Source organism: Artibeus jamaicensis, unplaced genomic scaffold (genome assembly GCF_021234435.1).
Source record: "Artibeus jamaicensis isolate MK-2021 breed Jamaican fruit bat unplaced genomic scaffold, CSHL_Jam_final contig_519, whole genome shotgun sequence".
NCBI lineage: Eukaryota > Metazoa > Chordata > Mammalia > Chiroptera > Phyllostomidae > Artibeus > Artibeus jamaicensis.
The window spans coordinates 10,661,739-10,688,307 of record NW_026521871.1 but is presented as its reverse complement, the minus strand read 5'-3'; positions in this window follow the sequence as shown (position 1 = coordinate 10,688,307).

Genomic DNA, 26,569 nt, shown 5'->3' with positions numbered 1-26,569 from the left:
TCTCATTCTTGGTGGATTGATAAGTTTGAAGGTTGATGTTTACCCAAGAGTGCAGTTAGAATATGATTTGTTGTTGTTAAATTTTCCAAAATAAAGGAAGACAATTGTCTGGAGTCTTCTATTACCAATACCACAAGAAGTGCTTAGTAATCTGTATTTGGAGGAATATATCTTTTTGGTCTTGATTATTTTATGTTACCTAAAGAGCTTGGGTTCATAAAGACTTTCAGCAACAACAAGCTGGTGAGTGTACCCAGCTCTGCCAGCAGCCCTGACTTGTAAGAGTGAGCACATATTGGAGGTATCAGTGGCTCTTTCATAGCACTTGTTTTTTCACACACGAGTTTTCAAAAAGATAAATTTTTTGTCTAAATGTGGCTTCCTTCTTTATTAGAAACTTGGTAGTTCCATATCCAGGGAGAAGACTTCTCTGTTGCTTATTCTGTAGTATTTTAAGAACTCAGGTGGCATTTATGGGCAGAAGTAAAACTTGCAATGTTAAAAATGAGCCCCTACCATCAGCTTTTAGCCTCATTCATGCAAATAATCAGGTGAACTAGGCTTTGAGCTGGCTGAGTTTTCTTTGTTAAAGAAGAGGCAGGTGAGTCATCCCAGTAAAAAAAAAAAACCCATCAGCCTTCTATCCAAACGGCAAACTTATATAGTCACTGAAGTCTTCAAAGCTTCAACTATTATAGCATAGCCCTTCCCCAATGCTTATAGTAGATGTTCTGGGCAATTCCATCCATAAAGAAGTGGGGGGAAGTAAACTAGAAAATGAGGGATGAGGACTGCATAGGGGATGGCAAATGGATGTCGGCCCTGATTGTTTAGTGGCGGCTGCTGGAGCACTGCACTGAAAAGATCAGAAAGTTACATTTGCAGTCATTGAGAAGGGCGCCATGATTGATTCTCAGTGTCTGCCTTAGGTACAGAGATGGATGTTGGTCGAGATACAATAATTTCCCCTAACTGAGAGTTGCTTACAACCATCCACCTCAAGCTTTCATTGAGTCTCTGTAAGAAAAACTGTATTTGGAAACAATTTATAATTTTGAAAGATGTAAAGATATAAAAGGATACAGACTATAGAGAGACCATAAATAAATAAGGTAACATGATATTTAGCAAATGGCCAGTATAAAGACATTAAGGGATCATTTATTTGAACACTTTATAACTGAGTATTATAACTATCTATTCTAAGGTAATAATACTATTTGGGGCAGCAGTTTAGAGTGAGGGAAAATATTAGTTATAAGAATGAGCATAATAAATAAGGATAACAGCAATAACAACTATCTTATACAGAGCATCAATTAGGTATCAAATCCTTGTTCTGTGTTTTATGTGTACTCTCTGTTATTTATTCCTTAGAAAAGCCTTGGGAAGAGGTACTATTACAGTTCTATTTTAAACAAGATGAAACGGGTTTATAAAAGTGAGGGAAATTGGCCAAGGTCACACAGCTAGAAAGTATTGGCAGAGTTGCAATTCAAATTGATGTGGTCTCATTGGGTATTAACCAGGCTTTCAGTATTCACCATGATATTACTCTGCCCTCATAGCTTTCAGCATTCACCATGATATTACTCTGCCCTCATAGCTCATGTAGAGTCAAAGGTCAACACAGCGATGATAAATAATAATACAGCATAGCCACAAAGATAAATAGAAGTTATCCAGAGGTACTCTCGATGGAGTAGAGAAATTTCCTCTTTTCTCAGAGGTTCTGCCTAACAATGGTTGAACACCTAGGGACAGCTATCAGGGACTGCATGAATGACGTCAATATTCAATATGGAAGAACATGAGAAGTATAAGCAGAGAATGGACAGGCAAATACATATAGACTCTATGGAGCAGGTACCAGGTTTCATGCCTCCATAGATTTACTGTGAGCATTTTGTTTTGTGCCATATTCTCTGGGAAATGACCCATACAGGGCCCTCTTCTACTTCCAAAGTCTATCAGGGAGGAGGCCATACAGGCACCTAAATAGAAGGATAGGATAAGAGACCAAATACAAGTATCCAAAAGTGACTAATTCTAAATGGCGGATATGGAGGAAATATTCTGGAGAGGAGAGAATCTGAACTTGACTCTGAAGCTTAACTGGTAGTCCAAAAGGCACCAGGGACAGCATTCATGGCAGCAGTAACAAAGATGAGCAAAGGCCCAGAGATGGGGTAGGTTATTATACATTTGGAGGTCCCTGCACTTACTCAAGCAGAAGAAGAAAATACACAAGTCTTGTACAGAGGAAAAGTATGTATTATGTACCCAGGGTCTTAAAAAGCCATAAGGATTTGGATTTTGTTTTCTAGGCAATGGGGAGCCATGGAAAGCTTTGGAGCAGGGGAATGTCTTATTCAGACTATTATTAAGTGATTATTGTGCAGCTGAACTGAGAGAAAAAATACTGTAGGCAAAGATACTTCAGAAGCCCAAGTAAAAGTTAAGGAGGGTTTGACCAAGGTCATAATCAGAAGCCTGGAAGGAGGAGATGTGCAGGAGTGAGGTGGTGAAGCTCACAGAAGGCAGGGGCTACAGTAGCAGTCATGTTCAAGGCTAGCATGGTATCTCTCTGTCTCAAACCCACTCTACATTTAGGTAGGGACAGGAGGGCAGGGCCTTACACTGGGGGAAAGGGTCAGCAAACTTCTGCTCTGGGAAAACTGTGCTGACCTCCAGCATTTTCCTAGGACCTTGACACTGGTGGGACCCTGACCAACATCTTCCTTTTCAGTCATGCTTGTACTTTTCCACTTAAGTGAGACGCAAGCCCAGTTCCAGGGGGATTCCAGGAAGCCTGAAAGAGTGACATCATCTCCTGTCTTGTGATACATCAGGCATGTTATAGCTCTGTTTTCAATCCTGGAATCTGGAAGTCGGGAAGGACCTTAACCATCCCATCTGACTCCCCCTGGGCAAGAGAGAAAGGTATGCAAACAAACCATCAACCACGCCAAGGAGCCTGTGAAGTGACGTGGCAACAGATGTTTGATTTGTTGGGGACCAGGACTTTATCTTATGTCTGTTCAACAACTTCCCTGAAATCACAACTAGAACAAATAAGCCCACATTTATTAGGGTGTATTTTGGGAATGAAGCAAATTGGCACTGCATTGTCTCAGACCAATAAAATACTAAATTGCTATTAAAATAATACCTTGTCATGTAAAGAATCCCCTGAGTTAATATTTCCATATTAAATTAGGCTAATGCTGTATCAGACTAATCCAATACTGTGTTAATCCAGAGAGTCAATAAACTTAGATATGAATACAAGTATTTAGTTGGGTTAAAACAATCCATAGCCAAATGCTTTCCCAGCCATGAGCCTGATGGTCCTAACATCATTGTCATTTATGGCAAATGTCTTCTCCTAGTCTCTATCCTCCACATCAACTTTCATTGGCATACTTAGTTCCTTGGTGGCAGATCTTCATGTTGTTGACTTAAATTAAGTCATTTGCACATCTTACCTATATGCAAATGCAAAATAAAACATTTTGCAGCAAGCTCCCATTGCAGTTGGAGCAGGCCACCTATACATGTGGTCAATCCCTTTCTTGCCCCATCCAGATGTTCTGCCTTAAAGAATGTTCCTGTGCCTGTAGCACACCAGCCTGCTTCAAGAGCTCAGTATGTGGAAGGACTCAAAAGGGCTTCTTTCACCGATCTGCCATCACAATAAGCGGGCAAAGAATTGTGAGGTGGGATAGAAAGATTGAGGCTTCCTCCTTTCCCCACCTCATGGGTGTAAATATCCATCCACACTTTCCTTCCTAACCCCCCTCAATCCATCCTGAGGTAAGGGTATTTATAAGGACAAGAACATTATTCTAAAACTTGTACGCCTTCATGTTACATGGATTGTTGCATGTTCACACCTGTGCTTATTTTTAAGTAAATTTTTGTGTGGTTGTGAGCACATTCTGAGACAGGGAGATTATTCAGGAGTGAATGGGAAAGCCGAGTTTGGGCTTCACTATTTCTGGAATAAGGGAGTTCACTGGGGGCACTAGGCAGCTGCTCCAGTTAGAATAGTCCTAGTAGTGATGGTCCTGTGCAGGAATCACCTAGGCCAGTCCTGTCCAAAGTACTGTCTTTAGACTGGCTCAATCAGCATTCATGAGGACTGGGTTAGAGAGTAACTTTCTCCAGCTCCACTCCAGACCCACTGAACTAGCTCCTGGGCCTTGTGCTCAGGAATCTGTGTTGTAACAAACCCTATAGGTGGATTTTATGTATGCTGAAGTGTGAGAAGCATCAATCTAGGATGTGATTGTGCTGTACACTCAAACTGTTGTTAAAACCAACTTGGCCTGGGAATGTCATTCCCATGATAACCTCTTTCACCTTTAACCCTGGTGTTCTGGAAACAACCATAAACAGAGCCCAAGCTCACATCCTTTCCCACCTCCTGATAGTCTTTCACAAGTTGCTGGGATATTTTTAAATTCTTTGTATTAAATATAGGGCTAGACATGTGATATAGAGTTAAGCATAGATACATTTCATGTTCAAAGAGTTATAACAATCACAAATGTGCTGGAAAAGACCAGTATTCAACCGATAGTCTTTTTTTATTTTGATAAGCTATTTGAAAAACATTTTCAAAGACCATCTCATTTTCTCTATTAAAATAAATGATAAAGCTGACATTTTATTTCCATTTGAAAAGGAATCGGAGGCCCAGCAGAATATGTTCTAAGAGCACTCTTAATCTGGAAGTCCAATTGTGTTTTATCATGTTTTTAGGACTTTCCGGCGGAGCATGTTGCAAAGGCCTACAGTCAGAAGGAAGATCTATGTGCTGAATCAGATTAGTCTGTCCTCTGGCATTCTATCCGTGGGAATTTGCAACCTCAAATGAAGAGGGAGGCTCAAATCCCACCCACACCACAGTGACGTTTGCTGGAGCTCTCCCACTCCAGGCAATGGGGTCATTATCAGTGGAGGGCCCAATACCCAGCTGAAGGTTAACAGTATTTTGATTTTAATGATTCCTAAGGAGTTCTAGTTAAAACAAAGCTGAGCAACCACTTAGCAGATGGTTAATACTTAGACTATTTAGTCATTTGAAACAATGCAATTAAGGATGAATCATGGCTCAGTAACCTAAACAAAATCAAATTAACAAATGGGCGGCACTCCCTTTGGTCTGGGAGGATAATTCAAACCTCCCCCCTCCAAGATCCCTGAACATTGCTGTGCAGCTTTCAGGCCATTCAGACTCTGAATTCTTTCCTGTTTTAGCACAGACCCAATTATAGTCCATGGGTGTACAGCTGACTATTAAAAGAAAAGGGCTTCTTAAAGGGGCTTGCCATGTAGGGTCTCTGGGCAAAGACATTACAGGGTAGTGGGTAGGAGTATAGATTTTATAATCAAACACCCTAGAATCTGAGTCCCAGTCTAACTTCTAGTATCTAAGTGACTAAAGGTAAGTTATTTAGTTTTCCTACCTAAAATATGGAAATAAAAATAGTACCACACATGTAACATATATGTATGCTTATCTCTCTGTGTATATATATATATGTAATACATATGTACATTATATATACTTATACTTTACCCAATAAGGATAATTATTAATTTGCTTAGGTTTTTTATCAAGTCTGTAACACTACTAAAGTAGCATAACTCATTACCAGATCATTTTCTACATTACATTTTCATCCCTGATTTTTCTCTTGATATAGGCCTATGATGATAGGCCTATGATTAATACCTTTGAAACCGTGAGGATTTTAAGGGGTCATAGACATTAGGAGTGTGAAAAAATTCCACCCAGATTTTTTTAATGCAGATCCATGGAAGTGTGGTGATTTGCCCAAGGTTTTGCCATTGGAGACAGAGGTGTGGATGGGATCTGTTCTTGTCCAGTGGTCCAGCTGTTTTTGAGACAGAGAGAAACCAGCTTTCCTCACTGGGGAAGTGGGATGTGTTCTGAACAAGAGCACTGCTCGGTAGAATTATAACATGAGTTATATAAGTAATTTTAAGTTTTCTAGTAGTCAGTCTTTAAAAAGTAAATAGATGAAAATAACTTTAATAAGATATTCCATCTAACCCAATATATCCAAAATATTATCTCAACATGGAATCAACATAAAAATCTTTTAATGAAAAATTACACATTATTTTGTATTATATTTTCAAAGTGCAGGGTTTATCTTATAGCACATTTTAATTTAGTTACTAAATTTTCATCATTGATATTTATCCATAGTTTGATTTCACAATATTTATTGGTGAAAAGTAGATACCAATACCAAGTTATTCCAAACATAATCGAAATTTATTCAGTATCTGAATGAATGATTAGTTTTTAAAATAAAATTAACTAAGATTAAAATTCAATTCATCAGTTGCACTGGTCAGATAGCCGCATTTAAGTGCTCAATACTTAATGTGCCTAGATAGCCACCCTAGTTTATAGCACAGCTCTAACATTCCAAGACTTGAGAAACCTCACTACCGTATCCTACATAGAAATGATAGAAGAACAATGACAAAGCGGGTAGGTGGCTTGCCTGGAGAGATGACAGTGTCACGGTTGAGAGAATTGGCATAAGTTCAAATGCTCTTGCTTCAATGAACTTGAACAATGGTTTAACCTGCCTGAACTCCAGTGTGCTCACACATGAAATGGGGTTATAACACTTACTTCACAAAGTTATCAGAATGGTAGAACACAATGGTAAATATAGCATATTGACTTCAGGAGAGGAATAGCAAGCGCAGAATAGCCTGTAGTCTAAAAGCTTTTAGACAGGTGGCCTCAAATTTCTAGTTATCTCTATTTGACAAATATCAGCCTTTACAAAGAGGCCATGTTAGCACCACTAGCAGGTAGTAGCACCACTGTAATTGCCTCAACCATCTAGGCAAGCCTTTGGGACCCTTGGAAAAATTCCACTGATACTCTGCAGTTGGAAGTGGTTGCCACTAGGTGATGTCTCCAGGCAGTTATGTTCTTTTTTGATGCCATGCTTTTGCACATGTTGTTCCCTTTCTATAGAATGCCCTTGGTGGTTCCCTCTTTTCTGCCTGGCAAATTCTTACTTATTTTTCAGAACCTACTTCAAGTGTTCCCTTGGGACTCTTGTGAACAGAATTATTCAGTGCTTCTGAGTATTCTCTATTGTTTTATATTGAAAGTAATGACAGCTGAAAGTTTAGGTGCTGCCAGCAGTTCTCTTTCTTAGGTAAGCTCGCAGGTGGGCTGCTACAGAATCAGACAATTTACTTTAAAGAGAAATGCAATTTCCAAGAAGGTGGCAGTGGGGGGCAGGAGACTAGCAGTAATAATGATAATAATGTTAGGCACTTTACATGGATTATTTTACCTAATCCTAAGAACAATTCTATGAGATAATGAGGAAACTTGGCTGAGTCAACCTGATTTTAGAACTCTCCTCTTAGCCATCATGCAGCACAGACTTGCCATTTTGGAGAATGTGGCAGGCATTACTATTTCATTTCCCAAATCTACTCTTCTTTTTCCCTCACCAAGAAAACCCAAAATTTGTTTGAGGTACTGTACCAGGTTAAAAACACCAACTTCTCCAGACTCTCTTGCAGCTAAGGGCAGCCACCTACATAAGGCTTCTTGGACAGACAACCCTGGCAGGGCTTTTGCTCCTTGCCTCTTCTCTTTTCTAGCTTGAACTTGATATCTGGAGGCACAGCAGCCATCTTGCAACTATGAAGTTAAGAGCCACATTTTAAGGCTCACAGTGCAGAAAGCTAGAGGAACCAAGATCTTTGAATCTTTGACCAACTGCATGCCCCCCTGGGTTGCTGCATCCAGATTTTCCATTAGGTTATCAAAATTTGAATCTCCACTTGATTCAGCCATTAAAGCTAGATTTCAGCTACAAGCAGCCAAATGCAATCTTAGTAAATGGAGCAAATTTGGAGCCAGCCAAGAAACCCAGCACACTACATTTCACTCTTTGCTCTTCACAAACTGTTACTTGTAGCAATCTCTTTTATTTTGGCATTTGCTATAGGATGTTATTTTTATCACTTCAACTGACTGAACAAGTTTCCCATCCTCCTTCCAGAAACTGGTTTTGTCGCCTCTATGACATTTCTTAAGAAGAGATATTTTCTTGGCTAACTGGGGTCATTCTTTCTGGATTATTTGCAGAGTTTACCACAAAAAGCACAGAGATTCATCAAGTAACACTAAAGTTTACTTAATCACAATGACAAGGATTACTGCCTTCCCTTCAGAACAAAAGTCAAGTGACATGAAAACCTGGGGTTGAGTTTCCAAAAGCAATCAAATAGGCAGCTAAACGTGAAGTCCTGAGACAGGAGTTGGCAAAGTACAACCTACTGGCAAAAACCTGCTTTTGTAAATAAAGTTTTATTTAAACACAGGCATGCCCATTTACTTGTATGTTGTCTTCAGATGTCTTCATGCTAAATGGCAGACTTGACTAGTTCCAACAGAGACCGCATAGCCTATAAGGCATGAAATATTTACTATCTAGACCTCTACGAAAAATGTTTGCTGACTCCTCTCTTTGGAAAAAAGACATAACAGAGACTGAACAGCTCCAGCCTCCTACTATCCTGCCAAAAACCATGCCAATGAGATCCTTGCTCCAAGCATAAAAGGCACTTTTAAACTTTCCATTGTGTGTGGAGGGGGATGCTAAGGCTGGTAAAAGTTTAAATAGCCCCTGAGGTCATATCTTGTGATTGATGAAGCCAGAATTTTAAACTAATTTTGTCTGGATTTAAAAACCACTATTTTAATCATTAATCATTAGCTTTCACATTATATTCATCCTCTTCTGCTTAATTCAATCCCTATGGTAAATACTGAAGAAAGATGCAGAGAGTATTTCAAATTTTAAAAACTGACTATGTGGAAGAGGAAACATATCCACTTAGCTCAGAGAGGTTTAGAACATGGAGATGAGGATATATGCCCTCAAGTAGCAATGGCAGAGAGCTACTGAGAAGGAGGTTTCTACTCAACAGAGAAGTTCCAGGCAGGCAATAGCCTAGATGGTACTTTCCAAAGCATATTGTAGATCAGATCTTCCAAAATCTTATTCTGTGGCTTTTAGATCCAATAAATTCTCTGTGAGAAAAGCTTTGCAGTTAATGGAACAAGACATTCCATATGTACTGAACCCTCAGTGAGTTTACCTCCTAACCGATCATACTCATTAATAGTACAGAGAAGTCCTGCTGCTAAGAAACTGATTTTGCTGAATTAAAACTACTGTGTCCTGGACTTATTTGGCCCTGGAATTCTATTTCTGTGTAACTGCTTAGTATTCTGTTAAACTAGTGGTTCATAAACACACTTTGAGGAATACTGCTACAGAAAATTTATAGGTAAGTTCAAGAGTGGATTCTACAGTTTCTTCCAAGTTTCTGTAATCTGTTATTCTGTGTTAGACCTTACTTTCTTCTCACAGTTCCCTTTTGTATAGCAGATATTTCTGATGGGACAGAGCTCCAGTGTTGAGGATCTCAATGCATGTAAATAGTGTTATGAAGTCCTGGTTGAATAGCTCAGTTGATTAGAGTGTTATCCCAATTAGCCAAGGTTGTGGGTTTGATCCTCTAGGGCATACACAAGAATCAACCGATGAATGCATAAATGAAAGAAACAACAAGTCAATATTTCTCTCTCTCTCTCTCTCAAATATGTAAATTTTTTAAAAGAGGAAGTGTGGGATCAGTCAGCAACAGTGCTGGGGGTTACCATCACCCAATGAACCAGACCAGTGGTTCTCAAATTTCAGTGGCCATCTGCATCACCATTACCTAGAGGGCTTATTGCAATGCAGATTGCAGGTACCTACCTAAGAGCTTCTGATTCACAAGGTCTGAGGTACAGCATGAGACTTTGCATTTCTAACAGAGTCCCAGGTGGTGTCCAGGAACCACACTTTGAGAACCACTGAACTAGGTTGGTGTTCTAAGTACCTCAATTTCCTCTCTATTCTGGCAGACAGGATCATGCTTCATACATAGGTTGTTAATGAGACAAGGCCAGAATAACCATATTCTTATGCAATTTCCTTCTTGGGGCCCAAACTCTGAAATGGAGCTCCTTTTCCCACCCTGCCAGTTCATTAGAGCGAGGATTATGGGGACAGGAGACACAGGAAGTGAAAACACATTCATAGGGTGGAGAATCATACTAGCCCACACATCTTGAGGGTCTTCTGACTCAAAGACCATTTCTCATTTACTCTCCAGGCCTGGCTTGGCTCCTGGAGAAGCAATTAAATTTTGGTTCCATTTTCAACCATTTTTCACCCAGTTTGGAGCCCCTCTAAAAGATTTTTCTCCTCCCTGGAAGCTCATAAAACAAGTCTATTTCTCTGGCTTCTCTTCATTGTTCTCAGGAGTTCATACATTGATTTTAAAATATATCCACACTTCATTCTAATATTTAAAGTGTTTTTGCAAGTTCTGACATTTTTCCTGGTACCTTATTGCAGACATAGGCCAAATAGGAGATGTTCTGACAGGAAACAATATATATGGACTACAGTATTTTATAAACAGCTGGCATTTATATAAACAAGGAAACTTTGATTTTTAATAAGGTAATCTCTTCAAGTTTGGCAGTCACATAGAAAACACGCTTATTGTGTTTTTCCTGCACATAGGGAATCTGGTTGAAAGTACTTGGAACCTAGACAGTATTTTTGTGAATAGTGATTATAGTCTGTGGTGAATTCTAAATTAGACACAACATGTGTGATATCACAATATTTAATAATTCCCCCAGGTTTATTTTCATTTAAGGAGTGACATGAGGGAATGTCATCTGTATGGTGTTAAGACCTTGAAGGATTTGCTGTGACAGTTGAGCCAAGAAGGGTAGAGGGACACGTGCAGTGCCCAGAGCAGACTGCTGATTGCAGGCTCCCCACCATGGGCATGCCCTTGACCCACCCCCACACCCCATCCTTCACACCCAACTTGCTCCGCTGGTCTTCCTGTCATTCCACAGGAGCCTTAGAGTTCCAACAAAATGCTAATATTGTTCTTTTAAATAATTTCATTGATGTTCTGGGAGATTTAATATAAGTGGGTCCTACTCCTAAGACTGTAAGTATAAGAATTAGAAGGATATCTTGTTTGAGGTCAAAAGGCTCATACACACAAAAAAATCTCTCTCAGAAAATGTGAATTTCTACTGTACTCTTTACCTTAGTTCCCAGAGTTATAGAAAATTCAGCTAAATACCAGTATATGATAGCTGTGTCATAAGATTTTAGTTTTTTATATGATGCAAACTATCTTTATTTAAAATTAGAATAGTATTAGTGCCTACTTACTGAGCACTTATTATAAGCCAGAAACTGGGCTCATCGGTACACATATTTAATTTAACCTTCACATCAGTCTTAAAGACATTGCATTATTAGCTGCATTTTACTTACCAGGAAAATTTAGGATTGGAGAAATTAAATGACTTGTCCAGGAATACACAGTGACTAAGTGGGAAATCTGAAATTCAGATGCAGTGTCTCACCCTAAAGCTTGCATTCTTGACCACCATGAGGTATTGTAAACAATACCTATGAGGTTGGTATCATTAGTGTGGGGGCGACTTCTTTCTCGAGGGTCCCCCAAATGCCACAGACACACATGAATGAGTAAATATGGCTGAGACAAGATGAGATCTGTTTGGGAATGGAGGAGTGGGCTGTGGCCAGTTTCTCTGGGGAGAAAGAGGCCAGCAGCGGCCAGTTTCTCCGAGGAGAGAAAGGCCTCAAGCGCCTTCTTCCATAGCCTTTTATTGGGTTGTAATACACAGGAGTACAGGGCGGCAAGGATCAAACAGCAGATAACATTACAAAGAGATCTGAGGGCTTCGGAGTCAGTGTCTGTCAGGAAGAGAGTTGCAGAAACTTTGGGAGACATACTCATTTCCTCTCGGACCCTTATCATATGAATGAAAGCACTCTTAGCAGAGCAGATTTCACAGTTTATCAGCAAGTCTTTGTGGTGCCAGATTTTTCCCCAGGGCATGCTCTAGCCAGGAAAGGAGCCGCACCCTTCCCCATCACGTATTCAGGCTTAAGGGGATTAGAGCCAGGAAGCACTTCTCCCAGAGTACATGGGGATTCAGGCTTTGACAAAGCTGGGGGGGTGAGAGTCCATTGCTCTCTGTTGCAGCCCCCTGAGTCCTTCCATGAAGGCCTCCCAGGTGATCGAGTCTGGCTTAGGTTGCCCCCCGCTGTGAGAAGTCTTACCCATCATTGACTTCCGACCAAGCTCTGGGGGCAGGGAGAGAAACTGAGGCAGCGTTTGCTACCAGAGACAGGCTTCGTCTCCTGCGGCTGGCATTCCAAAGGTCATCTTGTTACCAAACAAGAGGTCCGAGGGAGGGGTAATACAATATTCGGCCCACCTAGGGATGCCGAAAACTGCTATACAACAGGGGCCCCTCCCAAAAACAAAATACTAATATCTACTGGGCTCTTCTGTCCACTGCCAATTGGAAAGACATCTCTCAATGCCAGAGATTTGTGAAAAGGAAACAAAATGTTTATTTAATGCTATTCAGGCCTAATGCCTCCGCTAAAATATCAAAGTCCTTTAGGCTGTACACCTACACCCACACAGCGCTCCCTTCTCCCACTGTCCCAACTCTGGGTACCGTGAGTCAGGAAAAGAGCACATGTCTGTGTTGCAGGCCGCTGGCACCGTCAGCTGTGTCACTGTGCAGGATCTCGAGTTAATCCAAAGTACTGTGGTACCCTCTCATGGTCCACTGGCAAGATTCCTTTGTACCCAGTTCCAGTCAAAGTCTCTCTTGCTTTTCAGGCCCCGCGGCCAAAGGGGGCACCCCAAAGCCGCGTGGGCCTCTTCTACCAAAGCTGCAGGAGTCCGCACTCCACCAAAAGCATGTGGCTGTCTTCTTCACCTGGCTGCAGGGATCTCGATTCTGGCAAAGCTACGTGGTTTTCCCTTTCACCTGGGCAGTTAGCCCCTCATGTCCTGGAGCCCATCTTTTTCCAAGCTCTTACCCCGGTGCTTCTCACTCAGGAGCACAGCCCCTCATTTCATCCTGAGTTCCAGCCACTCCCTTCTCCCTGGCTCAAAACTTGGCCACAGCTATTTAACATATCTATGAAGCCAGTTAAAGGTTATAGATATGTTAAATAATCATTTCAGAGGTTAGCTGTGAAACTGTTGCTATGCAAAACAGCTCTCAATAGCCTGGCTCCATTTGTTTCTTCCCCCTGGGAGGAGGTGTGAGGACATCTTATTTGTCTCTCCAATATTCCTATACACTTTGAATTCTGGACAACATTCCAAATCTTTTTTTGGGGGGCCCCCCTGGCTGCACCCTGTATCAATCTCTCACCCTTAGCTACAAGGGGTAGAGATACAGTTCCTAGAACTAGGCAGAGTAGTCTACAACACATTAGTACTTGCTTTCACAGATGAAGAAATTGAGCTTCGTAAGGGTCAACTGTCTTACCCAACCTCATAGAGTTCCTAAGTAGCACAACCAGGAATTGAACCAAGGTCTGTGTTGGACTACAGCATCCTTTTTTTGACTATTATGACATACTTTTACCCAAATAACATTTTCAAATGTTTTATAGAATTACGAGTTTCTACTTTTGTTTTTATTTATTGTAGCCATTAGGACATCTCCAATAATGAAAAAAATTTTTTTCAATATTTATAGGAAGAGGTGGTAGAAAGGCACATGTTATTAAGTTTCAGACTCTGATCTCAACCCCAACTGTTGCTACCTACCAACTGTACATAGCTTGGGCAAGTTGCTTAGACTTTCCTTCTGTTTCCTCTTTGTGAAGTAAGTGCTAGTCATTGTAGGGATTGCTCAGAGAGAATGCCTTCCTGGGAAACCTCTGAGACAATGAAATGAGAGGCTCTTTGTGATGTTCTCGGCACACAGTGGAAACTCAGAAAATGTTAACTTCTTTCCTTTGCAATTCCATTTCATTTCTCATTATTTCCTCACCATCTTCTCCTATGCTCCTAAATCATGGCTGGAGGTTTTCATATATGGTTTTGCTTCCCTTCTTTAGGAATAGCTTCTTTTCCAAATTTTAAAGTTCCCAGGGGATACACAATCCTGTAGCCAAGCTCACTCATTGACTCATCCATGTGAGTCATGGATTCTTTCTCTCTAGGACCTGAGCATGGTGAGTTTATTTCAACATCTTCTTAATCCCACATCACTAACCACAATAGAATCAATAAAACCCACATGTGATGGGAGTCCACAAATCTATTTACTTGTTTGAATCAAGAAAGCACCTACCCTGTTGGCTCTGTCATTAAACTTCTGGGAAAACACTTAACACACCGGGAAATATGAACTGGAAATCTCATCATGAAAGATTTTCCTGATAAATCCCAGGCTTTGCTACATTGTGATCCTCAAAAAAAAAAATTGACCTTGCTTTGTTTTCATCTGGACTAGAGTCAAAAGTATCTCTTAAATGAGAAATCATTTTTGGACAGGTTAAAGTTGTGGGGCCATTTATCTTGATTGTCACTGGATCCTTTTCATTCCGCTCAGCCTATCTCTAGGATTAAAAAAAAAGCTTAATTGACTTGAGGCCAAGTTGGTTGACTACAGGGGGGAAACGTATATGAAATAAGAGGTAATAGTCAGTGAAAGCTTAAAAATATTGTAGGAGCTGAAAAAATGGACTGGAAATTACACTTGTCTATTTTTATTTCTTAAGACAGTACTAAATACATTTTCCAGGCTCTTGAGTTTAATTAAAGTCAAAGAAATATCTCAAAAACAAGTGAAAAAGAAAAGCAGGAGAGACACTGAGATGGCTAGGAAAAGAAACCATGTAGAATGTGATGGAAAGACAAAACCAAAAGCAAAAAAAAGAAAGAAGATGGGAGGGGAGAGGAAAAGGAAGACAGGAAGGGCAGTGATTAGGAGGTGGGGGTGGGTGTTTAGGTGGGGGAGGAAGGGCAGAGAATGGGGGGGTGGGAAATTGGATTTGCCTAGCCTAACCAGATGAAGTGACCTTGCTTTCCATTAGCAACATTCACAGCTCTGCTTCAGGCACTGGTACTGTTCTTAATTTCCAGAGGGGTCATAGGAACCAGGTTAGCTGTCTTATTTAAGAGCACACACTGACAAATACAGAACCAAGACCAAACAATTTGTGATTCCAAAGCCTATGTTCTTTCTAATCTATCCCCCACCTTGATTTATCATTTACACATTTCAATGTTTAGTGGTTGAGAAAGGAGTTAAAAATAGCTTTATTGTTATTTCTCCATTTAAGGACAAGGCATTTTCTCTGGAGCAAAAATAATACATACGTTGGTGCAACAGTAGTAATTGAGCTCACATGGATTGTGTTCTGACTTTGTGCTGGGTCCAGGCCACAGGCCTTAAGGAGTTATCTCATTTCATCTTTACAGCTCCATGGAGTAGGTGCAATCATTTCAGACCTTTTTTTTAAGCAGTGGGATACTGAGGCTCACCCAAGCTAAGTAACATGTGCCAGCCTCACAGTTTGAGAGGGAAGAGCCTGGAGAGGAGGCCAAGTGTGTGACTCCCAGCCCTGCCTCAGTCATTGCTCCATCATCTCAAGAGGTCCTGCCCAGAGGTCATTAGAAGAATACTTTGAGAGTTTTTGACAGTGATTTCTTAATAGATATTGATTTGTAAATTATTTTAATTCACCCTTTATTTTCTCTTTACACTTTTGCCCTCAACAAGAATATCTGTGAAACCACAGTTTTAATGTGCCAGTTTCAGATTTTCCAATATAAATGAAACTAAACACACATTAAAATAAATGAAAAATGATAAAATAAAAAGTAGAAATATTAATAGACAGACCACCTACAACCAAGTTTTACACTCTGCAAGTGGTAAGAATATTTTCCTCTGTCAACACTCAGAAATACCCCCATTAATGAGGTAGAAAAAGGTTGGATCATACCCAGCACTTCTGAGTGGGGAAGAAAGAATCAGGACCAGGACCTACAGCTCAAGTCTCTCTCTCACTCCAGACTTTTCCCTCTGCACCACCAGCTTCTCTGCCTCATTTATGTTCCCAAGAATCCCAAGTATGCAGCTGGGCTTCAAAAACCTCCAACATATAGCTTGATCCTATTTTTATCAACAAAATGTTGATATTTTGTTCATCATAAATGTTTTTGCATTACTCTTGATTCTTTGAAAATATTTCATCTGCCCTGGCTGCTATGGCTCAGTGGATTAAGTGCTGGCCTGTGAGCGAAACAACTGCTGGTTTAATTCCCTGTTAGGGCACATGCCTGGGTTGTAGGCCAGGTCCCCAGTAGGGGGAGTGTGAGAAGGCAACCACACATTAATGTTTCTCTCCTCTTTCTCCCACCCTTCCCCTTTCTAAAAATAAATTTAAAAAATCTTTTTAAAAAAGAAAATGTTTCATTAAAAATATATGGTGATTACTGGGTTTGTCAAAACATTTTTATATATAATACTAACATATTTGTCTTTATACCAACATAGTAAAAATATCATTTTTACTATTTTAATGGAGAAAGAGGCCCACAAATATTATAAGGTGGCTCTCATAACACTTATTACTTCCTACCCACCAACTCTGTATCTCCCACAGGACCCTGGGGCCCCATGAGAGACCAAAATTGTACCACAGTACATTTCTGACAGCAGCTCGGAGTCACTTGACCCTTCAACTGAAAAATATGAATGCATTTTAAAAGCTTTATCTCGGTGCATAGTTTTCATGGGTGCATACACACACACATATACACATACACATATATATATATGTGTATGTGTATATATATATACACACAATTTCCATTTATGTACTGTTGCCTATAACCCCTCTTGCAAATCTCCTCAGCTTCTCTCTGGGTCACTTTGGCGTCCAACCTTTTATCCCTGAAAATTAACCATTATAATCAAACTATTTAGCCTAAACATTATTGGTTGCTGCTTTATTTTCAAAAGGGGAGGGAGCCAGCCAGCAAACCAGATGTGGCTGTCTCCAGTTTCAGCTCTTAATGTACAATAAGTTGCAGGTTTCTTAGAGTTCCTCAGGGGTAAATCGCAAACAAGAATTAGCACATCACCAGCCCAACTTCCTCTTCCCAGCATGTCTGTTTCAAGTTAAAGTGAACGATGGACTCAAATATCAAAGGCATATTGCCCCTAAATTAGCCAATCAGCTCTAAATACAACTGGAAACAAGAGCAGGGGATAATGTTTTTCAATCAATGGACAACCCTTTGAAAGTTTAATTATAAATGGTAACCATTTATTTCAAGCTAAATGAATTTTGCCACTTCTATGTTCGTGATACACACTGCATGTCACTCCAGCCTAATCTCTATCTCTTACTGCCTGCAGTAGGGGGAGTAAAAATTACGTTAGACCCCCACCTTCTAACTTACTTTCTGTTATTGCATCGAAGGGAATGATCAGTGCTTGCTATATAATTGTTTGAAGAAATTAATTTTCCGAGCAGCTCTTTTACAAGGAAGTCGATTTGGGTTGACCTGACAAGGCAAATTAGAATCTGTGCCCTTGGAATTGACAATTCTATTATCCCTCAATGAGGACTATTTTCCAGGTCAGGGGAAGGAGGAGTGGTCAGTTGAGATTGGCCTCAGGTGTCAGGTCTTGGGAGAAACAAGTTTGTTATCTGTTCCTGTCAAGGACATGATGACTTCCATTTCAGGGGCTCACTCTGGAGATAATTGCAGTGAATCATTTGCAAGGCAAAACCCCAGACGCTTCTGATTGAGCACAATGCAGTCTTCTTCACCCATATGAACCCCACTCCCAACTTACATACCACTTCTTCTCACATAGGAAGATATAGTGGATTGGTATGAGTTTGTCCAATCAGAACATCACCACCCTTAGGAAACGCCCCCTGTCCTACTGCATACACATGCTCCTCCCTTATAGGATGAAGTATAAAGACTGGTAGTCTGGGTCAAGAGCCATCCCTCAGGTGAACTCAGTGGAATTCAAGATGTGGCATACTCATCAATTTACAAGATTCTTGTGTTCTTTGGAAATAAGCCTGGAAATAAATTCTGTTATAGAGCTAGTGAAGAAATGCAGCTCAGCCTTTGAAAACAGACAGACTCACCATTGAACCAACTGACTAATCTCATGCAAACCACTGAAACACTCTGAGCCTCAATAGTCCTATATGTAAAAATGGGACAATATCTATCCCACAAGGCTTTTGTAAAGATTGGAGTTATTACTTGCAAGTTGCTGGGAATATCATAGCTACTAAAAAATCATAAACATAGATGTAGTCATATATCAAATTATCAGTCTTCATCAGCCAACAATGATAAAATGACCTCATATTTGTGTTTGAATCTCAAATGACTGTGATCCTTACTCCAATGGTATGACCTCTGGAGGTCAGTTCTGCCCCTCTAAAATATCTTAAGCTTTTCCCAGGTTTCCCCGATTGCTATCTTCCATGTGTTCACAAAACTATCTGAGTGAGATTGGCTTTAGGAGGCATCTTCTTCCAGGTAGTATCTACCATATTTTCATGTCCTTTTTCTTTTTAATGCTGCATTTTTAAAAGATCTTATTTATTTATATTTAGAGCAGGAAGGGAGGGAGAAAGAGAAGGAGAGAGATACCAATGTGTGATTGTCTCTCACGTGCCCCACACTGGGGACATGACCTGGCCCACAACCCAGACATCTGTCCTGACTGGGAATCAAATCAGTGACCCTTTGGTTCGCAGGCAAGCACTCGATCTACTGGGCCACATCAGCCAGGGCTCCTGTCCTTTATTGGCACTGCCAAGTATCCCCTTATTATTAGGTCACCAGGCTCCAAGCCAGAGAGGCCACCTGGGATATTTATTCTCCCATCATTCCCTGGGATGCCCAGTAGTGCTGGGTTCTAGAGCCAATGTAGAGAATAGGCTCTTCCCAGCTATCTGGGCCTCAGATTCATTTCTTATACCCTAAAACAATTCAGCAAACTCCAAAGAATCAGGAGCATTCAGCAGTAATCCCATTTCTATGAATTTATACCCTCCATAAAACACCATCTGTCAGACGTGAATTGACAGCTCCAATGATAGAGACAGAAAACTTCTTGGAACTAATGGCCATTTCTCTCCACACCCACCAACACCCCCATTGCAACTCCACAGTTTCAGCAACATGAAGGTTCAGCCTCCACCAGGTCACACATGGAATTGGAGTTAACTCTTCATTAATCAATACCCACCCCAAGTATAGACCCTGCCCACAGCCAGTGACCACATGCTTCAAAGCCAGGGGACATATAACATATGGGTTTGCAGAGGTCAAAGGACCTCCAAGAGTCATTCAAGAAAAGATGTGGGTATGATTTGTTTGAGAGCATATAAATCAGCCTCTTCTCCCCTCTCTTTCTTACATATGCCATGTGACATACAGGTTTTACTAACAATAAAGACTAATTATGCTGATAACAAGGTCAAGGTACAGCATTTATTATGCTGTATCTCAGTTTGGCTTTATGAGAACATATGGGCATTGGGACAATAAATAATGTAAACTAAACTACATATTAGTGTGTAGTATATATATATTTGTAATTAAATGTCAAACTTTAGACAAATTTAAATAATGAAATGTTTAATGGATTGGAGTCAAAGATAGGTGCTTTATAAAAACTACTTAGTTTATATAAATAAAATGTTGATTATAAACAACAATATACGAATATATTGAAACTCCTGTATTGATCTTCTTAACCCTTCAAACTAACTTTTACTTGCAAGTACCCAAAGTGTCATGCTGTGGCTGGGAAAAATCTGCCCACCAGATTTCAGAGCCAATTGTTTCCATGCCAGAGGAGCTACATGATCATATATGTAGGTAGGAAACTCAAGGATGCCAGTGACCCCATAAATGGCCAGTTGCCTAGGAGAAAAATTTCAACTAAAAAAATCTGCATGAAATGAGTCCTATAGCAAAATGAGTTTAAAACAGCCGAGAAGTGATACGAAGTCTATGGCTCTATGACAAGCATAACTTCAGGAGGCAGGGACAAAGGAAGATGCAGCATGTTTTACGCAACCTACTGCTTACACTCACAAATAGCTGTTCTATATAAATGTTCCTGAAGGTTCTTCCCTCAAATGGTGAGTTTCAGACAGCAGTACTTCACCAAACAACACTTTTTAATGAATCATTACTATTTTTGCACTTTCCTTAATTTTACTGATCTTTCATTTTCCTACTTAAACTACTATTTCCTCTCTATTTTTGTGACTGGACTTTTTTTGCACGATGTATTTCTTTAGAAATTTATTCAAGTGGTAAAGTGTGTCATTAGAACAGTCCTCTTATTGCTGAGTTGTATTCCTCATTTGAATATACCACAATTTGTTTAATCCATGAGGATGTGTGGGTCATTTCTGGGTTTTGGCTATTATAAGTAAAGCCACTATGAACATTTATATGCAGGTTTTTGTGTCAACAAATTTTGACTTGTATGGGACAAAAGAACAACTATGTAATTATTTATAAATTCATGGTGTTGCTAAATTCTTTTATACCCTAGCTAATTTTTAGACTAGCGTCCTATTAAATGCTGAGGGATGGATGCTGAACTTTCCAATTGTAATTATTGACTTCTCTATTTCTCTTTTAAATTTTATCATCTTTTACTCACAGATTAAAGCTCTGTTTTTTGGTGCAGGAACATTTAGGATTCCTATGTCTTCTTGGTGGATCAATCCTTTTATCATTATGTTATGTTCCTTTATCCAGTATTGATATATCATTATCCAATATTTTATCCAATATATTAATATAAATATCAGTATTCTTATTTTCATATACGTTTGTTCATCTTTTTCATTTCAGTCTATCTATATTATTACCTTTAAAGTGAGTTTTTTAAATTTTTTTTATTTTATTGATTATGCCATTACATTTGTTCTATTTCCTCCCTTCATTCCTATCCACCCTGCACACCCCTCCCCCACCCCACCCCCCCTTTAGTTTATGACCTCCTGTCTCAAGTTCTTTAGATTCTATATTTCCCATACTATTCTTGCCCTCTCCCCTATTTTCTATCTACGGTCTATGCTACTTATTTTCTGTACCTTCTCCCCCCTTCTCCTTTTAGTTTGCTTTTTAGGTATGGTTCTTAATAACCATGTGTTTGCTGTCCTTTCACTGTTCATATTTTTTATGTTCTTTTTCTTAGGTAAGTCCCTTTAACGTTTCATATAATAAGGACCTGGTGATGATGAACTCCTTGAATTTGATCTTATCTGAGAAGCACTTTATCTGCCCTTCCTTTCTAAATTAAAGCTTTGCTGGATAGAGCAATGTTGGATGTAGGTCTTTGGCTTTCACGACTTGGAATACTTCTTTCCAGCCCCTTCTTGCCTGTAAGGTCTCTTTGGAGAAATCCGCTGACAGTCTGATGGGAACTCCTTTGTAGGTGACTGTCCCCTTATCTCTTGCTGCTTCTAGGATTCTCTCCTTCATTTTAATCTTGGCTAATGTAATGTTGATGTGCCTTGGTGTGTTCCTTCTTGGGTCCAACTTCTTTGGGACTCTCTGAGCTTCCTGGACTTCCTGGAAGTCTATTTCCTTTGCCAGAATGGGGAAGTTCTCCTTTATTATTTGTTCAAATAAGGTTTCCACTAGTGGCTGTTCCTCTTCCCCTTCTGGTACCCCTATAATTTGGATGTTGGAGCATTTAAAGATGTCCTGGAGATTCCTTAGCCTCTCCTCATTTTTCTGAATTCTTGTTTCTTTATATTTTTCTGTTTGGTCATTTTTTCCTTCTTTCTGGTTCGCTCCCTTGATTCGATTCCCAGTTTTCTTTCCTTCACTATTGCTTTCCTGTGCATTTCCCTTCATTTCAATTAGTTTAGCCTTCATATGTTCCTCTACTTTGTGGCTAAAATCAACCAGTTCTGTGAGCATACTGATCCCAGTGTTTTGAACTGTGCCTCTGATAGGTTGGCAATTTCTTGTTCGCTTTGATTTATCGGCTCAGAGTTCTTCTTCAGCCATGTTTTGATCTGTTTGCACCTGTTACGTTTGAGGAGTGGCGCCTTAGATGTTCACCAGGGCGGGGCCACCCAGGTCGCTGGTTTGTGACGCTAAATGTGGGGGCGGGGTCAGAGAGGGAGCCATTGCAGTCCTCTCCACTCCATCCCACGCCGTCCACCTCTCCGCTTGTTTATCTGCGCGCACAAATGTGCGACTGTGGCCCTCCCCCCTGCACCAGGTACTGCGCGATCTGTCTCAATGCTCACTTCTTCATTGGTTTATCTGCACGCAAATGTGTGACCTCGGTCAGTCTGCCGCCTTGAGCTGGGGCCTGTGCGTTCTGTCTCAATGTTTGTCTCTTCCCTAGTTTATCTCTGCACAAATGCGCTACCACGGTCACTGGGTCTGCCGGCTCTACCCTTGCACCTGGGATCAGCACCCTTGGCTGCCTGCGCGTCTGGGTCGGGGGATCTTTTTTGCCCAACCCACTCTGCTGCTGGCTCTGCCCCTCTTACCGGTTTAGCTGAGTGGTTCATTGTTGTCAGACTCCATATTGTTCGATTTTCTGTAGCTTGGCTACATTTATTGTTGTTAAAACTTTGTTGTTTTTAGATTTGGTTGTGCGAGGAGGCAAAGTGTTACCACCTACTCCTCCATCTTGGCGGAAGTCCTAAAAGTGAGTTTCTTGTAGCCAGCATATAGTTGGGTCATGATTTTTAATCCACTTTGTCCATTTCTGTTGTTTAATCACTGTTCCTAGGGCACATACAATTAATGTGATTATTGTTATTTCAGAGCTTAAATCTTCCCTTTAATTTTTTCTCTTTGCTTTTCATTTCTCTGTTTTTCTTTTTATGCCTTCTTATCAGTTACTTAAACTTTATTTAGATCACATTTTGGTTTATCTATAGTGTTTTTGAGTATATTTTTATATAGCATTTTAGTGGTTTCTCAAAATTTTAAATCATATGTACATAATCTGGTAGTGCTTACATTTCTAGTTCTAGTGAAACATACAAACATTATTTATTATTACCTCCCCTGTTTATAATATAATTGTCTTAATATAATACAGTTTTAAAATATTTCTTATATACACATTTTGAGCCATATTAAATAGTGTTGGAATTTTTGCTTTTAGTGTCAAGCATAATCTATAAATTGAAGAAGAGAAGAAAAATGAATTGTATTCATTCAAATTTTTACTTATCTGTAGTTTTTTCTTCTTTCTTGTTCTTCCAAGATTTCTTCTTTTATCATTTCTTTCGTGTTTAGAAAATTTCCTTTAATCATTCTTTATAGTAAAACTTTTGGTGACAAATTCTCTTTTCTGTTCTTTATATGGAGACGGCATGATTTCCCTTTCATCCCTGGAAAAGTATTTTGCTGGATATAGAACTCAAGGTTGACTTTTTTTTCTTTTAGCACTTAAAAAATGTTTTGCCACTTTCTTATATCCTCCATTGTTTCTGCTGAGAAATTTACTCTCATTTGTATCATTTTCATACTATAGGTAACATGTTGTTTCTTCTTGCTTCATTCACATCTTTCCCTGTATCTTAGTTTTCAGAAGTTTGATGTGTTTTGTGGTGGATTTTCTTGATTTTTCTATTTTGTATTCTCCTTATTTCTTTAATCTGCAGGTTTATGTCTTCTTTCAAATCTGGGAAGTTATCAATCATTATTTCTTTGAGTACTTTTTAGTCTACTCTCTTCTCCTCTCTATCTGGGACTCTGATGTCCCAAATGTTAGATAATCTTATAATCCTTCAGGTTCCCAAGGACCTGTTTATTTGTTTCAACCCTGTTTTTCCTCTATTGCCCAAATTGGATAATTTCTATTGTCCTGTCCTCAAGTTTGCTATTTCTTTCCTCCGTTCCTTCCCAGACCACCCATTTAGGGGTGGGTTGTGTTTTGAGGGGGTTTTTTTGTCTTTTTTTCCATTTCAGTGTTGTATTTTTTTCATTTCTTTTTTATATCTTTTACTTCTTTTCTGAAACTTTGTTCTTAAAATTTGCTTCAAGAGGCCTAACTGGTGGCTCAGTTGGTTGGGTGTTGCCCCACAAAGTAAAAGTTTGTCTATTTGATTCTTGGTCAGGGCACATGTCTGGGTTGCAGGTTTGGTCCTTGGTTGGGGCACGTGCAAGAAGCAACTAACTGATTGATGTTTCTCTTTCATATTGATGCTTCTCTGCCTCTATTTCTCCCTCCCTTCCACTCTCTCTATAAATAAACAAAATCTTAAAAATAGTCTGCTTAAAAGATGTTTATAATTGTTCTTTGAAGCATTTTAACATGGCTGCTTTAAAATCTTTGTCAGGAAATATTAGCACCTTTGTGATCTTATTGGCAACTATTGATATCAAATTGAAAGAGGTAGTTTTCAGTGCTCAAATGTAAATTGCATGCTGGGATATAAGCAACTCAGCCACATCCTAATTCTGATGCTATTCTTTCATTCAAATCTTTCCTTCAACCAGTATGCATTGAGCATCTATTTTGTGCTAACTGTATGCTAGATTCTTTAGATTCAACTTCAAAATGGTCGGACAGTGACCGTTCTTCTGGACCAAGCATGTAGCAATGAGCACCACTTCCAAGATCTTTCAACTCACTGTGACATCTTAGACAAATCACTTTCTTCCTTTTGTTCTCAGTTTGAAATTTTTTAAATGAGAATGGCCAGGTTAAACTAAAATCTTTCTTTGGGTTATGAAACCCATAGAGAATATTATGAAAGCCATACTCCTTAGAAAATAAGCATGTATACACAAGAGCATAACATATACTCACATACTCAATTTTACATACAATTTTGTAGGATCAGAGAAGAGCATCAGGTTAGAAACATATCTACTATTTGTTGTCTAAGGGACCTTTGAACACTGTCATTATATGCTTTTAAATATCATACAAATTTCTTAATACTAATAAACAGTTATGAAAACACTTACTGAAATCCAGGAGTAGTTAAAAAGAATTTATATAAATTTTCTTATTCTCATAACAAATTTTATTCATGATTTATAATTTGTTATTAAACTGTAAAGGAAGAGTAAAGAGAAGATATTTTCTTCTGTAGACTTAGATAAATTTAAAAGAAAGCATTTTGCCCTATAAATTCAAAATTAATAAAATTCTTTGGTTGCAGTTTTCCACAGAAGTGATATAAAAATGGGGATTGAGAAATATCATCAGAGGTGATAGTGACTAGCTACTTGCAAAAGGAGAATATATAAATATTTATAAGCTTCAAACATTGTTTAAAAAATAAAGTATGTGTCCTAAGAAGTATAAAATTAATAAGTAGAAAAATAAAAATGAAAATAGTAACTTAAAAAACTGTAATGAAAAGTAGGAATATATCTTAAAAGTAAAAATAAAAATGTTCAATAAAAATTATGTTAAATGGCAAAAATGTCTTAATGTATTTAACATACAATAAATATAAGTGAGTAACTTTAACACACTAATCAAAAGACAGAGACTCTCAAATTGAATTAAACAAAAATAAAATGAAAATAAGACCTAGCTATACAATGTTTGAAAAAATTCACTTGAGATAAAAGGGCAAAGAATCAAAGAAAATAAATGGCACAAAAAATGCCAAACAATAAGAATCAAAGGAAAATTTAATATATGTAAGATTTTTTAAATCATAGAGGATAAGGAGAAATGTTGCATTTGGATTTAAAAATATATATAAATTGAGAAGCAATTACAATAACACCAAATAAATGAAGCAACAGCTCACATGGGAGAGAAAAGTAAAAAGTATTAAATATTAAAGTCACTGCTTTCAGAAACTGATATACTAAATCCAATAAAAACAAACTAGAATATAGACAATATTAATAAAATAACTAAGAACTTATGCATACTAATTTATATAAAAATTTTCACCCAGACATAGAGTACACATCTTTTTCCTGGAACAAATGGATCAGTAATAGAAATAAATCATATACTAGAGACAAAAATACATATAAATATATATCTAAGGTTCAATATCAGACATTGCTCTCTAATTTCAATGTAATAAAATTTAAAATTAATAAAATTGGGTTAGTTAAAAATAAAAATCCATGTGTCCATAAACTAAGAAAGAATAAACTAAAAAGTCTAATATCAGGAAGACCTAGGTAAGAGATAAAACAAGAAGGAAAATGTATAGCTTAATGACAATGAAAGTAGTACATGTCAGCCTTTGCTGGATGTAGCTAACACCATTTCTAGAGTGCAATTTACAGCTATGAATACATTCTGAAAATAAAGATTGAAAAATAAATGAGCTAAGTGGTATCTAAAGATGGAAAAGTGTGGAGCAAATCCAAAGCAACAAGATAGACAGCAATGTAAAGATAAATGAGAGACACAGAAGATTTTACAGAAGAGTTAAGGAATACCCAGTTCCTATCTTATCTTATACATTGTCCAAGAAACTTGAAAATGAGGGGAGTCTGAGGCTAAACCAAATAAAAATAGTTTGAGACAAAAAATAGTACTATAAGTCAACTTAACTTCTGAATTTAT